Below are 15,130 nucleotides of genomic sequence, written 5' to 3'. Positions count from 1 at the left end.
TTGTGATGTTTAATCAGCCCTTTTTGGTTATTCTTTTTTTTTTGTAGTACGCAGACCTCTCACTGTTGTGGCCTCTCCCGTTGCAGAGCACAGGCTCCAGATGCGCAGGCTCAGCGGCCATGGCTCACGCCCAGCCACTCCGCTGCATGTGGGATCTTCCCGGACCGGGGCACAAATCCGTGTCCCCAGCATCAGCAGGCGGACTCTCAACCACTGCGCCACCAGGGGAGCCCTCTTTTTGGTTATTCTTAATGGCAACATTGGACTGCCACAAGCTACTCCATTCTATTCGAAGTGAAAGTCCCTAGCTATCTGAGTTCAATACAAATGAAAACATGGCTCCAGAAGCCAGGAGGACTGCAGGTCATTTGGGCTTTATTCAAGTGACAGTAGAATTTATTATCCAAACTGTAAAACTTTTTAGAATGAGAAAAGTGTTATTAATAATTAGTCAGAGTAATAGGTGAATACTGAGATATGGTCACCCCGGTTTTATGACTTACATAGTTCTTTCTCCTCTCCTGTTCATTCTCAAGTACCAACTGCCTCCTTTCAGGGTAGCTACAAGGAGGCTGTCTGAAATTTTGCTGACCCACAGACACATACTAGATCTGGCAATGTTACTTTGTTCCTAAAAGAGAAAAAAAAGCTAAAACTGAGGGTTTGCTACAAGCAGACTTTTAAAAATGAAATTGTAAAGGATATACTTCAGACAGAGGAAGTTGACCCCAAATGGTAGACCTAAGGTTCAAGTAGAATTGAAGAGCAAAGCATATGATAAATATGGAGGTACTACTAAACAAATATTGAGTATAAATGATGATAATAATTTATTGTAATATTAAGAAAAGCTAGAACTAAATACATGACAAAACTAGCCCATAAATCTGGAGAGGTGATTATAGGAATGGTAATTCTCTAAGACCATGTATTTGTCAGAAAGAGGATAAAAATATTCCTGAATTTTAGGCTTAGATACATTAAACATGCCTGTTACATTTTTCAGGAAGATTTTCAGAATAATAGATATCAGGCACATAACTAACTTCCAAACTATTGGAGGAGGAAAAATAGAATGAGGTCAAGTATACTGAGATAAAATAGGGAATTCCCTAGCAGTGCAGTGTACTTTCACTGCTGAGGGCCTGGGTTCAATCCTTGGTTGGGGAACTAAGATCCTAGAGGACCCATGGTGCTGCCCAAGAAAAAAAAAAAAGGAGATGAAATAGTTGTCTATACAATACAAATCAAGCAAGACTGGAGAAAGAACAAAACAGTTCATACAATACAAATCAAGAAAGGAGAGAAAACAAAACATGCAAAAGACAAGACAAAGAGAAGAGACAAAATAGAGTATATTTAACCCAAATATATCAATAATTTCATTATATGAATTATATGCTCCAGTCAAAAAACTAATATTGGGCTCCCCTGGTGGCGCAGTGGTTGAGAGTCCACCTGCCGATGCAGGGGACACGGGTCTGTGCCCCGGTCCGGGAGGATCCCACATGCCGTGGAGCGGCTAGGCCCGTGAGCCATGGCCGCTGAGCCTGCGCATCCGGAGCCTGTGCTCCGCAATGGGAGAGGCCACAACAGTGAGAGGCCTGCGTACTGCAAAAACAAAAACAAAAACAAAAACTAATATTATTGGACTTGAAAATATTCATCTATATGCTGTTTTTAAGAAACATATACAAAATCTATAAATTGAAATTAAAGGTTAGAAAATTATATGTTGGCAAATACTAATCAATAGAAAGCTAGTATTGCTTCATTCATGTTATGCTTTTAGGTAAAAAGTTTACCTAAAGATGAAGAAGTTTACTGAATATGACAAAACATTCAATACACTGGGAAGAAATATATCTAAACTAACAAAAATCTGTTACAGTCTAAAGTACATAAAACAAAAATGAATAGAATTATGGGGGGAAATACACATATCAATCATTCTAGTAGAGATTGAATATGTATAAGCAACTATTAAGCAGAAAAAATATTCATAAGAATTTAGAAATCTTGGATGACACAATCAATGAGCTAGGTCAAATGGATATATAAATTTCATTTTATCTAAGAGTGGAGAATACATACTCTTTTCAAGCATGCATAGAACATTTACAAAATTAAACATATTCTTGTCCATAATGTAAGTTGCAGAACTATTTCAATTGATGTCACTTAATATGGCAGAATATGGAATTCCAGGGTTCCATGCCTTCACAAAAGCAACAAATAAGCTGACAAGAGCTGTTAAAATCAAGTTTCACATTACCCTTCAATCTAGTAAAAACTTACAACAACCACAAAAAGCTTAATGAAGAAAGAAGCTGGTGCATTGCAGTGAGAGAGTGCTGTGGCATTTTTAATTGCCTACTTGCCATCCTTCATCCCCCAGATCAATGGCAGCCAGGAAGATGACAGCCTGCACCCCTGGTGCAGATGCTAGTGCCAGAAGGAGGAAGATAGACCTTATTCTCAAAGAATTCTGGTTGTGTGTTTTGACCTGTCTTGAGGCTCCCTAAAGGACTGGTGCAGGTACTTTCCTTTCTTTTATTTGATTTGAAGCATTTCCAGGGCTGTGGTGGCCTCCTGGGAAGTGTTTGCCAAAAACATTTAAAGGCAAAAGAATTGGCCGCAGCATCGTGGGACAAGATATAAAACAGAATAAGCAATAGACAAGTCAAAAAGCCTGGAAAGGAAGAACTTAAGAAAAGAGATACATGGGAGAATAAGGTCTTTTAAAAGTTCACATGTATACTGGGGAATCAGGAAGTCAATGCTCATACCCAAGTCTGGACACATGTTCAAAACAGGCCTTAGAAGACCCTATATTTTCACCTCTGGCTGACCTTCAGTCTCCATGGTAGCATGAAGTGAAGGCTAAGGCAGAGTTATAAATCACCTGGCTAAGCACTGAAGGAATGCCCAACACAGAACCAACTTGAAAAAACTGGGAGAGTAATTTTTTCTTTTTCTTTTTTTCTTCTAATTTTGGCTGTAGTTGTTTAAGGAAATTATTTCTTCTAATTTTGGCTGTAGTTGTTTAAGGAAATTATGGTCATAACACTAGCTGACCACTAAGCTAATGGAACACAGACTTCAGTGGTCACATGTAACAAAGAATACAGACTGTAGAAAATACTTTAGAAAACTCACTAAACAAACAACAACAACAACTCACAACAAGCAGGAGCAGCAAACCTGGGAATGGGAAGAATTGAATTTCCAGAGTTACTACATTATAATTTTCAATATGTCCAGTTTTCAACACAAATGATGAGGCGTGGAAAGAAACAATAAAATATGGCCCATCCACAGGAAAAAAAGAGGTCATCAGAAACCATCCTTGAGGAAAAGCAAACATGGGACTTACCAGAGAGAGACTTTAAATCAGCTGTCTTAAATATGTTCAAAGAGATAAAGGAAACCAGGAGAATGATGTCTCACCAAATAGAGAGTATCAATAAAGAGAAAGAAATTATAAAAAGGAACTAACTAGAAATTCTGGAATTGAAAAAAAAAGTAAAATAAAATGAAAAATTCACTAGGGGAGATCAGTAACAAATGTGACTATTAACAAGAATCAGTGGTTAGGTCAATTGGGGAGAAGAAAGAGGAAAGAATGAAGAATAATAAACAGAGATTAAGAGACCTTTGGGACACCTCAAGCATACCAACATATGCATAATAGGAGTCGTAGAGGGAAAAAAGAGAGAAAAGAACACAGAATATTTGAAAAAATAATGTTTAAAAACATAAGTTTGATGAAAGACAGGCATCTATACATTCAAAATACTCAATTAAATTCAAGCAGGATAAACTCAGAGATCCACACTGAGACACATTAGAGCCAAACTGTCAAAAGCTAAAGACAAAGGGAGAATTTTGAAAGCTGCACGAGAGAAGTTTCTTATCATGTATAAGGTATCCTCAATAAGGTTAACAGTTTCTCTTCAGAAACCAGGGAGGTCAGAAGGCATTAGGATGACATATCTAAAGTGCTAAAAGAAAAACACTGTCAACCAAAAATTCTATATGTGACAAAACCATCCTTCAAAAATGAAGAGAAAATTAAGACATTCTCAGATATACAAAAACAGAGTTGGTCACTAGTAGATCTGCCCTGTAAGAAATGCTAAGGTAAGTCCTTTAGTCTGAAATGGTAGGACACTAGACAGTAACTTGAAGCCATATGAAATAAAGAACAATGTTAAAAAGTAGCTACATGAATAAATATAAAAGCTGATATTGTTATATTTTTTATTTGTAATTCTTCTCTTTTTTCTTTATAATTTAAAAGAATAATGCATAAAATAATAATTATAGATCTATAATTAATGTAGAAACATTTAATTGTGACAGAAACATTGGGAAAAATGAGGATGGAACTATAAAGGAGAAGAGTTTTGTATGCTATTGAAAATGTTAGTATTAACTCAAATTTGATTATTATAGAGTTAAGATTTTATTGTAATCCTCAGGGTTACCACTAAGAAGAAACAAAAATACACAGAATAAGAAATGAGGGTGGTCAAAATAGCACACTAGAAAAAAATCAATAAAAAGAGAAGGCAGTAATGGAGAAAATGGGGAAAAAAATATATAAGACTTAAAGGTAACAAATAGCAAAATGGCAGAAGTATGTACTTCCTTATGTGTAGTTACTTTATGTAAATGGCTTAAATTTTCCAATGCAAAGGCAGATATTGGCAGAATGAATAAAAAACATGATCCAATTATATTCCATCTATAAGACACTCACTTTAGATCCAGGGACACAAATAGGTTGAAAGTAAAAGCATGGTAAAATATATTCCATGCAAATAGTAATCAAAAGAGAGTTGGTGTGGCTGTGCTAATATCAGACAAAATCGACTTTAGGACAAAAATTGTTACAGGTGACAGAGGCGTTATAGATTTATTAAAGAGTCAATCCATCAAGAAAATTAACAATTTAAAACATATACTCTCCAAATAACAGAACCCCAAAATATATGCCACAAAAACTGATGGAATTGAGGTGAGAAATAGACAATTCAACAGTAATAGTCGGAGACTTCAATACCCTACTTTCAATAATGTGTAGAACAGCCAGACAGAAGGTCAATAAGAAAATATAGGGCTTGAACAACACTATAAACCAACTAGACTTTACAGACATCTATGGGACACATCTGTGGAACACAACAACAGCAGAATACATTTTTTCTCAAGTGTACTTGGAACATTCTCCAGGAAAGACACATATTAGGCCACAAAACAAATTTTAATGAATTTTAAAATATTTAAATCATCTAAAATTTCTTCTCTGAGTACAATGAGATAAGACTAATAACTGAAGGAAAACTAGAAAATTCACAAATATGGAGAAATTAACACACTCAAGCAACTAATGGGTCAAAAAAGAAATTAGAAGTGAAACTAGAAAATAATTAGAAATGAATGAAAATGAAACATATTCAAACTTATGAGATGCAGAGAAAACAGTTGTGGGGAGGAAAATTTTTCCTCTACCCTCCTAGGTTTCTTAAGCTAGCCTAATAATCAAATTGACATAAGGCAGCTTAACAGGAGAAAAATACACAAATGTAATTTTGTTTGTATAGAGGTCCCATGGGTGTGGGACCTAAGAAGTGACCAAAGCAGGGTTAATATACCTTCTTAGACGAAGAATCAATTATTTGTGAAGACCTGACAAAGCAGAGGGTTTTTTGCTTGGGGTAACAAATTAATGAAGAAATAATACAGTTTGTTTATACAGATTTCTCAGTTTTGAATTCCCTATCGCCAGTAATAAGAATGCCTTCCATCCTCTCAGCATAGAGAGGGTATCTTCCAATGGGAGCACTGTTTCCTGCTTTCAGAGAAACAAAGGAGGGTCAGAATATTCTTCTTGTACTGGCTGTTTGTCAAGTAACTTCAGTACATAATAATCTATATGCCACCTTGGCATATTTGGGGGCAGCCTGCCCCAAGCCCCATCACAGTGCTCAAAGGAAAATTTATAGCTGTAAACACCTACATGAAGACAGAAGAAAGATCCCAGACCAGTAATCTAACTCTAAACCTTAAAGAACTAGAAAAAGAAGAGTAAACTAAACCCAAAGTTGATACTGAATACAAGTTCGTGTGCCCAATGTACAATGAGGCCAAACAAAACAAAACGTTGAAGTTTGGAGCAGAGAAAGGTTTATTGCAGGACCAAGCAAAGATAACAGGTGACTTGTGCTTAAAAAAACCCCAAACTCCCGGAAGTGTTTCAGCAAGGCATCTTTAAAGGCAAGGGGAGGGAGAGGTGTCCCAGGGTACGTGATCAGCTCGTGCATAATTCTCTGATTGGTTGACGGTGATCAATCCTTAAGCACCAAAAGGTCTGGAGGCTGTGTCCTCCTCATCATCAAGTAGTTAATTTCTTCCATTTGGTGGTGGTTTTAGCATCTGAAAAACTAAGGAAATATGCATCAGATACTATTACCTAGGTACTTCAGAGAGGAGCTAAAGCAAAGGATATGGGGGAGGGTTCTGTCCCAGGAAGGCCCCATAGGGTCCTGCTCAGTTACAAAGCTAGCAGAAAAAAGGAAATAATGAAAATAAGAGCTGAATAAGTGAATTGGAGAATAGAAAGGCAAAAGAGAGAATCACTGGAACCAAAACTTGATTCTTTGAAAGGATCAACAAAATTGACAAAACTTTAGCTTGACTAAGAAAAAAAAGAAAAGACTCAAATTACTAAAATCAGAAATGAAAGTGAATATATCACTGTAAATCTTATAAAAAATTATAAGAGCATATCATAAACAATTATATATTAACAAATTAAATAACCTAGATGAAATGGATAAGTTCCTATAAACATGCAAATTATAAAAACTGCCTCAAGAAGAAATAGAAAATCTGAACAGACCTATAACAAGCAAGAAAAGCCTAGGATAAGGTACCCTCCCTGGTGAATTCACCATTCACTTAAAGAAGAATTCACAGCAATACTTCTCAAACTCTTCAAAAAATAAAAATAAATATGCTATATATTATATTTTATATTTTATATCTCAGTGTTACTGGGAGAAGAAAGAAAAAGAAAGATTAAAAAATAAATTCTAAGATTCCAAAAGCTAGTTTAAAATACTTCTAAACTTCATCAGAATGTTGAGCTCTAAAACTGACTTTAGTTATCGCTTACACAAAGTGAAAATACTCTGTAGTCATGAGATTTTGATTCCATTATAAGAATGATATTTATGTAATACCATTTTTCTGCATTGATTTTATATATTCTTGATTTTATATATTCTTGTTGTCATTAATAACCATTAATAAAATGGTTATAGTATAAAAAATAAATAAGTAAATATAAAAAGAAGAGCCAGGAACACTTCCTACTTTATTCTATGAGGCCAGAATTACTCTGCTATAAATGCCAGTAAAAATATCACAAGAAAAGGACACTTTACACTCATATCCCTTATGCATATAGATGCAAAAATCCTCAACAAAATACTAGCAAAAATGAATCCAGTAACATATTAAAAATATTCTACATCATAACTAAGTGGGATTTATACCAGGAATGCAAGAGTGGTTCAACATATGAAAATCACACTCATGGGATGAAGGGGAAAAACTACACGATCATCTTGATCTATACCAAAACAACTTTTAACAGAATTCATTACTACTTAATAATAAAAACACTCAACAAACTAGGAATAAAAAGGAACTTCCCCCAAAGGATAAAGGGCATTTATAAAAAAAACTCACAGTTAGCATTACTCTCAATGATTAAAGAGTGAAAGCTTTCCCCTTGAGATCAGAAACAAGACAAGGCTGCTTGCTTCACCACTTCTATTCAACATTGTACTGGACGTTCTAGCCAGTGCAATTAGGCAAGAAAAATAAATAAGACATTCAAATTGTAAAAGGAAGAAGTAAAGTTATCTCTATTTGCAGATACATAATGTTATATATAGAAAATCCCAAAGAATCCACAAAAAAGATTAGAACTAATAATTGAATTTATCAAAATTGCACATTACAAGATCAGCACATAAAAATCAGTTGTATTTCTATACAATTGCAATGAATCAAAATAAAATCAAGAAAACAATTTCATTACAATAGTGTCAAAAAGAATAAAATACTTAAGAATAAATTTGACTAAAGAAGTGGAAGAATTATACACTGAAAATGACAAAACATTGAAAAAGTTAAAGAAGACCTAAATGAATGGAATGAGAGACCTAAATGATTCATCCATGTTTATGAATCAAGGGGCTTAATATTGTTAAGATGACCATATTCCCCAAATTGATCTACAGATTTTACACAATCCCTATCAGAATTCCAGCTAGTTTCTTTGTAGAAATGACAAGCTGATTCTAAATTCGTATAGAACTGCAAGAGACCTAGAATAGTCAGAACAATCTAGAAAAAGAACAAAACTTTGAAGGACTCATACTTCCTGATTTCAGAACTTACTACAAAGCTACAATAATCAAAATAGTGTGGTACAGGCATAAAGAGAGATATATAGAACCATGGAATAGAATAGAGAGCCTAGGAATAATCCCTTGCATATATGTTCAAATGATTTTTGACACTGGTACCAAGGTCATTCAATGGGGAAAAGCATAGCCTTTTTCACAGAGTATATTGGGACACTGGATATCCACATTGAAAAGAATGAAGTTGGACAGCTACCTCACATGATACACAAAATACATAAAAATGGATCAAAGACATAAATGTAAGGACTAAAACCATAAAAACCTTAGTAGAAAATAAAGGGGTAAATCTACATGATCTTATATTTGGCGATAGATTTTTAGATAAGTCCTTGTTTAACATGAGACTGAAATAGATATTTGTTTTAATAATCTGAAGTTGTTGGCTCTGCCCCAGCACTCACTGAAAGCTCACCAGAAGCCTCAGGGCAATGGAGCCAAGTGGGGCAGACCATAAAGTTAGCCTCTGTGGTCACATAGCAGGGAGAATGGGTCTGGAGAGGCACTCAAAAGGCATCCAGCCCAAAGACCAGGGGATCCCTTCTTTAGGCTTTTGCCCACGGTAGTCATGTCTTTCTGAGGGACAGGAATATAGCCTGAATTTGGGCTGGTGGCATGATCCTAAGGTCACTGGGTGTTCTCCCAGACTGATACCACCTCCTGAAGGAAACCTCTATGGTGCCTCATTTTTCTTTGTATCCTCTGAGCCCAGCCCATAGTAGATATAATAAAGATGTTGGTGTTGACCCCATGCATGTAGAAACACTTATTTCTGACCCGCTCATTTCACAGGATCATATTACATAATTTCCCTTTTCCTATTCCAACCCATACAAGACCCTCTGGGGTTAATGTATCTGAAGAATTAACTTGAAAAGGCTCTTTTCCCCATTGTCAAAATATTTTTGGCCAGAGTGTTATATGATTTGAACAATGTGCTACTCAAATATTTACTGTAAATGCTCTATCTTGAGTCTCCAGCTCTTACACTTCTTATTCTCCTCTAATTCCACAGAAGCCAGGACTGTTTAAAGGTCAATATTCCTTCAGTGAAAAACAACAGAAGCCACATAAGTACCCTGAGTTCAGTCAGGATACAAAAATCTAAACTTTAACCGTGAAACTCTGTATCAGGTATTGCTTATTCTTTTCCCCAAATTTCCCCTGACTTAAAGCTTTTCTTGGGTAATCTGACTCTGCATAGGGGCTCAAAAATGAAATTGTGGGAGTGGTAAAATGCAGGGAATCACAGGTGTGTCTTCCTGACAGACATTTTAATAAATGAAAGTTGTGTGTTTTATGTCCCATTGTTATAGCTGCTGGACATTCCTGCTCCCATTGGTACTGCAATGAAGTGAGTGCGATGTTTGGTTTCCATTTCATCTGTAAGATGTGAGCCTCATATTGAAATATGTATTCTCTGTGCCTAATTTAGGCCCTGGCACATAGGAGGGTGCACATAGGAGGGCTTACTATTGTAATAGTAAGACTAATTGCTAAGTATACTTATTGCTTACTCTGAGCCATGCACTATGCTATGCACCATATATATACTATCTCATAATTTGTATAGCATAGTGCATTTATATGTACTATCTCAGTTAATTCCACAATAACTCCATGAGGTTGATAGTATTAATCCTCATTTTACTGATTTATAACAAATGTTTTGAGGTGTTAAGTGACTATCCCAAGTCAGCCTTTAAAATATATCTAGAATTTGATCACGTGTCACCATTTTGCTGTTCTTGCTGGTCCAAATCACCATCACTTCTCACCTAGTGTTCTCTAAATATAAATTAGGTCAAGGTGGCTTATAGTGTTGTTCAGATCTTTTATGTCTTCACAGAATTTTTTGTCTAGTTGTTCTATCAATTTCTGAGAAAGGAGTGTAAAATTTATAATGATACTTGTGAAATTGTCTATTTCTTACTTTAATTCTGATTTGTCATCAGGTATTTAGAGACTCTGTTATTAGGTACATACATATTCATTATTGTTTTGTCTTCCTTTTATTATATTTGAAATGCTCCTTTTTCTCTCCTAATATCTTTATCTTGAAGTATACTTTATTTGATATTAATAGACCTCCATACTATTTGTACGATAATATCTTTTTCATCCATTTAGTTTCAAACTATCTGTGTCTTTATATTTAAAATACATTTCTTCTAGACAGTATATTTTGTTTTTCTTTTTTTGTTTGTTTTTTTGTTTGTTTGTTTTGTAGTACGCGGGCCTCTCACTGTTGTGGCCTCTCCCGTTGCGGAGCACAGGCTCCAGACGCGCAGGGTCAGTGGCCATGGCTCACGGGCCCAGCCACTCCACGGCATGTGGGGTCTTCCCAGACTGGGGCACGAACCCATGTCCCCTGCATCGGCAGGCGGACTCTCAACCACTGCGCCACCAGGGAAGCCCTAGACAGTATATTTTGGATTTTTCTTTTTTATCCATTTTGACTGTCTCTGCCTTTTAATTTGAGTCTTTAATCTATTAACACCTAATGTAATTATTGATATGATTGGATTCAGGTCTACCATTTTACTGTTTGTTTCACTTTGACTTGTGTTTTTTGTTTCTGTCTTCCCTCTTTCTTACCTTCTTTTGGACTACTTGAATATATCTTAGAATTCCATTTAAATTTATCTACTGGCTTTTTAGCTATGCTTTTTTTGGTGTTTTTAGTGGCTTTTCTAGGAATTACAATTCATATCTATAGCTTATAACAGTCTGCTTTGAGTTAATATTGTACTACTTCACATAAAATAGGGAAATCTTGCAAGTGTATAGGTCCATTTACCATTCCCTCATGCTATAGTTGTCATGCGCATTACATCTACATATATTATAAGCCCTACACTACCATTTTATAATTTTTGCTTCAAGCAGTTATGTGAGTTTTAAAGAAATTAAGGGGAAAATAGTCTCATATTTATATACATAGTTACCATTTACAAGGGTCTTTCATTCCTTCCTGAAGATCTGAATTTCCATTTGGCTTTATTTCTCTTGAGACTGAAGAACTTACTTCAACATTATTTTTTGTACTGCAGATGTGGTGGGGATGAATCCTCCTAGCTTTCTTTTATCTGAAAATCTTATTTTACCTTCATTCATGAAAGATATTCTAACTGAATATAGAGTTCTGAGTTGACAGATTTTCCCTCTGGTACTTTAAAGATATTTTGCTGTCTTCTGGCCTGCATTATTTCTTATGAGAAAACAGCTGTCATTTACATCGTTGTTTCCCTGTATGCAATGTGTCATTTTTCTCTGATTGCTTTCAAATATTTTTCTTTCATTTTTATCAGCTTGACTATGATATTAATAGGAGGCTTTTTTCCAAATTATTTATCCTTTATAGGCTTCATTAAACTTCTTAAATTTGTAAATGTATGTCTTATGCTAAATTGGGGGGAATTTGGGCCATTTTTTCCCTCTCAATTAACTCTATCCTCTCCTTTCAGGTATCCAATCACATACATGTTAGAACTTTTGATATTGTCCTATAAGCCTCTGTTAAATAAAATATTTTTTTCTCTGTGTTCTTCATATTGGATAATTTCTGTTGATCTATTTTCAACTCCATTCCTTCTTTACTCTGCCATTCCATTCTATTCTTAAGCCCATCCTGTGAATTTTTTACTTCAGCTATTTCATTTTTCAGTTTGAGAATTTCCAGTTGGGCTTTTAAAAAAGTCTCTTTTCTTTTAAAATTTCCCATCTTTTCATTAATTGTGAGTATATTTTCCTGTATATCACCAAGCATAGTTTTAATATAAGCTTTGAAATAATTGTTGGCTAATTCCAACATCTGAGTCATCCTAGATTGTTTTCTATTGATATTTTTTCTTACAAATTTACCGTTTTCCCGATTCTTTGAATGTTGTGTAATTTTGATTCACATCCACAATATTGTGAATGCTCTTGAATCTGAATATTCCTCTGAAGAATATTGATTTTTAGAAACATACAGTTAACTTTTCCTCTACAATGGGTGTAGCTCAAATTTTAGCTGGGCTCTTTTGGCCTTACCAAAACACCTGCTTTGAGTCTCTCCTCAGTATGCATTTTCAAGGGTCAGGCAGAGATTTGGGCAAATTTTATACCCAGAATTTGGGACCTCCACTTTCTTGCTCTCTCTTTTTGGGGATTTCCTCTCTCACCTTCCAGTGAATGTGGTACCCTAAACTCAAACCCTGTTCTCTGATTTTTAAACCAGTAAGACTGTGATTTTCTAACAGAGCTTTATCTACCCCACATGGCTTTTAGCCATGCTAACAAAATGGAAACTTGACCTTTGCTCTCTTCTGCCAAGTATCTACCTATTTTGTTCACTATTTGTTCAGGTATTTGTTTTTATATTTTGTTCAGCATTGATAGTTGTTATCTACAAGTGGATTGGCTTGGTAATTGGCCTTATTAGGAGTGGTTCTTTTTTTTTTCCTTTGTTGTTTTTTGTTAATCTTTTATTGTAAAATAAAACACAGGTACAGAAAACCATCCAAAATAAATGTATGTTTAATGAATCATTATAAGGTGAATACCCTTGTAACCACCCCCCAGGTCAGGAAACAGAATCCTGTCATTCACCTCAGAAAACCCCTTCTATGTACCCCATTCTATCACAACCCTGTCTTTCCTCCCTCAGTTAAAAACTACACTGACCTTTATAGCAATCATTCTCTTGTATTTTTAGTTTAATCTTCCAAGTGTGACTCCTTAGACACCATAGTTCGGTCATATTTTAGAGTATAATCTATTGTTTTCCCCCTACTTTCTTTATTTTCTTTACAATTGATCTACTGGTGAATTCTGGATATTTAACCTGTAGTGTTTCTTCCCCTTTTCCCCCTTTGGCTATCACTCTTTTCTGCATTGTACAATTTACTAATTTACCTTGTTTTTTCCCTCATTCTCCTAATTATGAGTGCAAAGTTTTGTGTATGTTTTGTTCATTATTTTATCCTCAATACCTAGAACAGTGCCTGGCACAGAATAGGCATTCAATAAATATTTATTGAATGAATAAGTTAACAAGCATAATTTCCATAATTTTTCTCCTCACATTCTCCATATTGAATATTCAAAGATCTAAAAATTACTCTGGAAACATTGGTATCTCTGTATATTTCTTAAAGAAAATGCCCCTTCTCTAGAAAAAAATGACAAGTTGTATTAGCCTCTGTTCTTTTTACAAGTCAATGCATTCACTCAATCAACAAATATTTATTTAACAGCTCTGAAGTGGCAAGCACTAGTCAATACACAGATAACGCAGCAGCAAAGCAAAACAAAACAAAACAAAGCCCCTTACCCGGGGGAGCTTATATTCTAGTAAGATAAGAAAAATATAGCCAAATAAATAAATAGATATATGATATAATATCAGGTCGTGGCAAATGCTATGAAAAAAAGCTGGATAAGAGCACAGAGTATGTCAGGGTCTGCTATTTTAGAAAGGGTGAGCAGGAAAGGCTTCTTTAGGTAAGTAACATTTGAACAAAGATTTGAATGAAATGAGGGGAAAACCTGCCTGTATATTTTGGAGAAGAGCTCCAGGCAGAGAGCACAGCAGATGTAGAGAGCCTGAAGCAAGAGCAGGGTTGCCCAAGGAAGAGTAATAAATGCAGTGTGTCTGAAGACCAGTGCATGACGAGAAAAGGGATAAGAGAGAAGATCAGGGAGGAGACAAGGGACCAGGTAATGTAGGGCTCTGTAAGCCATGAGTTTTATTTTATGCATGATGTGGATATATTGGAGGATATTCAGTAGTCAAATGACATTGTATGGCTTACACTTTTTCAAAAAAAATTCTTGCTGCTGTATACAGGAAAGACTTAAAGGGTTGACAAGAGTTTAAAAAAAAATAGTTCAACTGAGGACTATTGCAATAATCCAGGCAAGTGATGATGATGACTTAGACCAAGGTGTGGCAGTACTTTGATATGGGGTATATTTTGAAGGTAGAAGCAGCAAGATTTTCTAAAAATTTCAGGTGAAATGTGAGAGAAAGTGGGGCATCAATGATAATTCCAAGATTTCGAGCTTCCCAAGAGGGAGAAGAGGTGTCATTTACTGAGATACAGAGGAATAAGTGGAAAGCAAGTTGGGGGTGGTGGTGTGGAGAGATAGAAGAGTTCATCTAGGGCTACTTAAATATAAGATATTTGCTAGACATATTCAAGTGGAGATGTAAGTATGCTGCTGGATATATAAGTTTGAGCTTTGGCAGATACATGGTTTTTTCGTTACTAAATGGAAAGCCATAGTACTTGATGAGGTTGCATAGGGTGGTGTCTTAGTCTCCTCAGGCTGCCATAGCAAAATACCATAGGCTTTCTGGCTTAAAAAACAGAAATTTATTTCTGGATGCTGAGAAGTCCAAGAACAAGGTTCTGTCAAGGTAGGTCTCATTCTGTGGGCTCTTCTTTTGACTTGTGACTTTCATCTTGCTGTGTGCTCACATGACCTCTGTGCATGCGTGGAGAGACAGAAAATGCAATTTCTCTGGTGTTTCTTCTTAGAAGGGCACTAATACTGACACACTATGGCCCTGTGACCTTATCTAACCCTAATTATCCCAAAGGCCTCATATCCAAATACCATCCCATTGGGGGATAGGG

This window comes from Pseudorca crassidens, chromosome 7 (genome assembly GCF_039906515.1).
Source record: "Pseudorca crassidens isolate mPseCra1 chromosome 7, mPseCra1.hap1, whole genome shotgun sequence".
NCBI classification, from domain to species: Eukaryota; Metazoa; Chordata; class Mammalia; order Artiodactyla; family Delphinidae; genus Pseudorca; species Pseudorca crassidens.
This window is presented reverse-complemented; position numbering follows the sequence as displayed.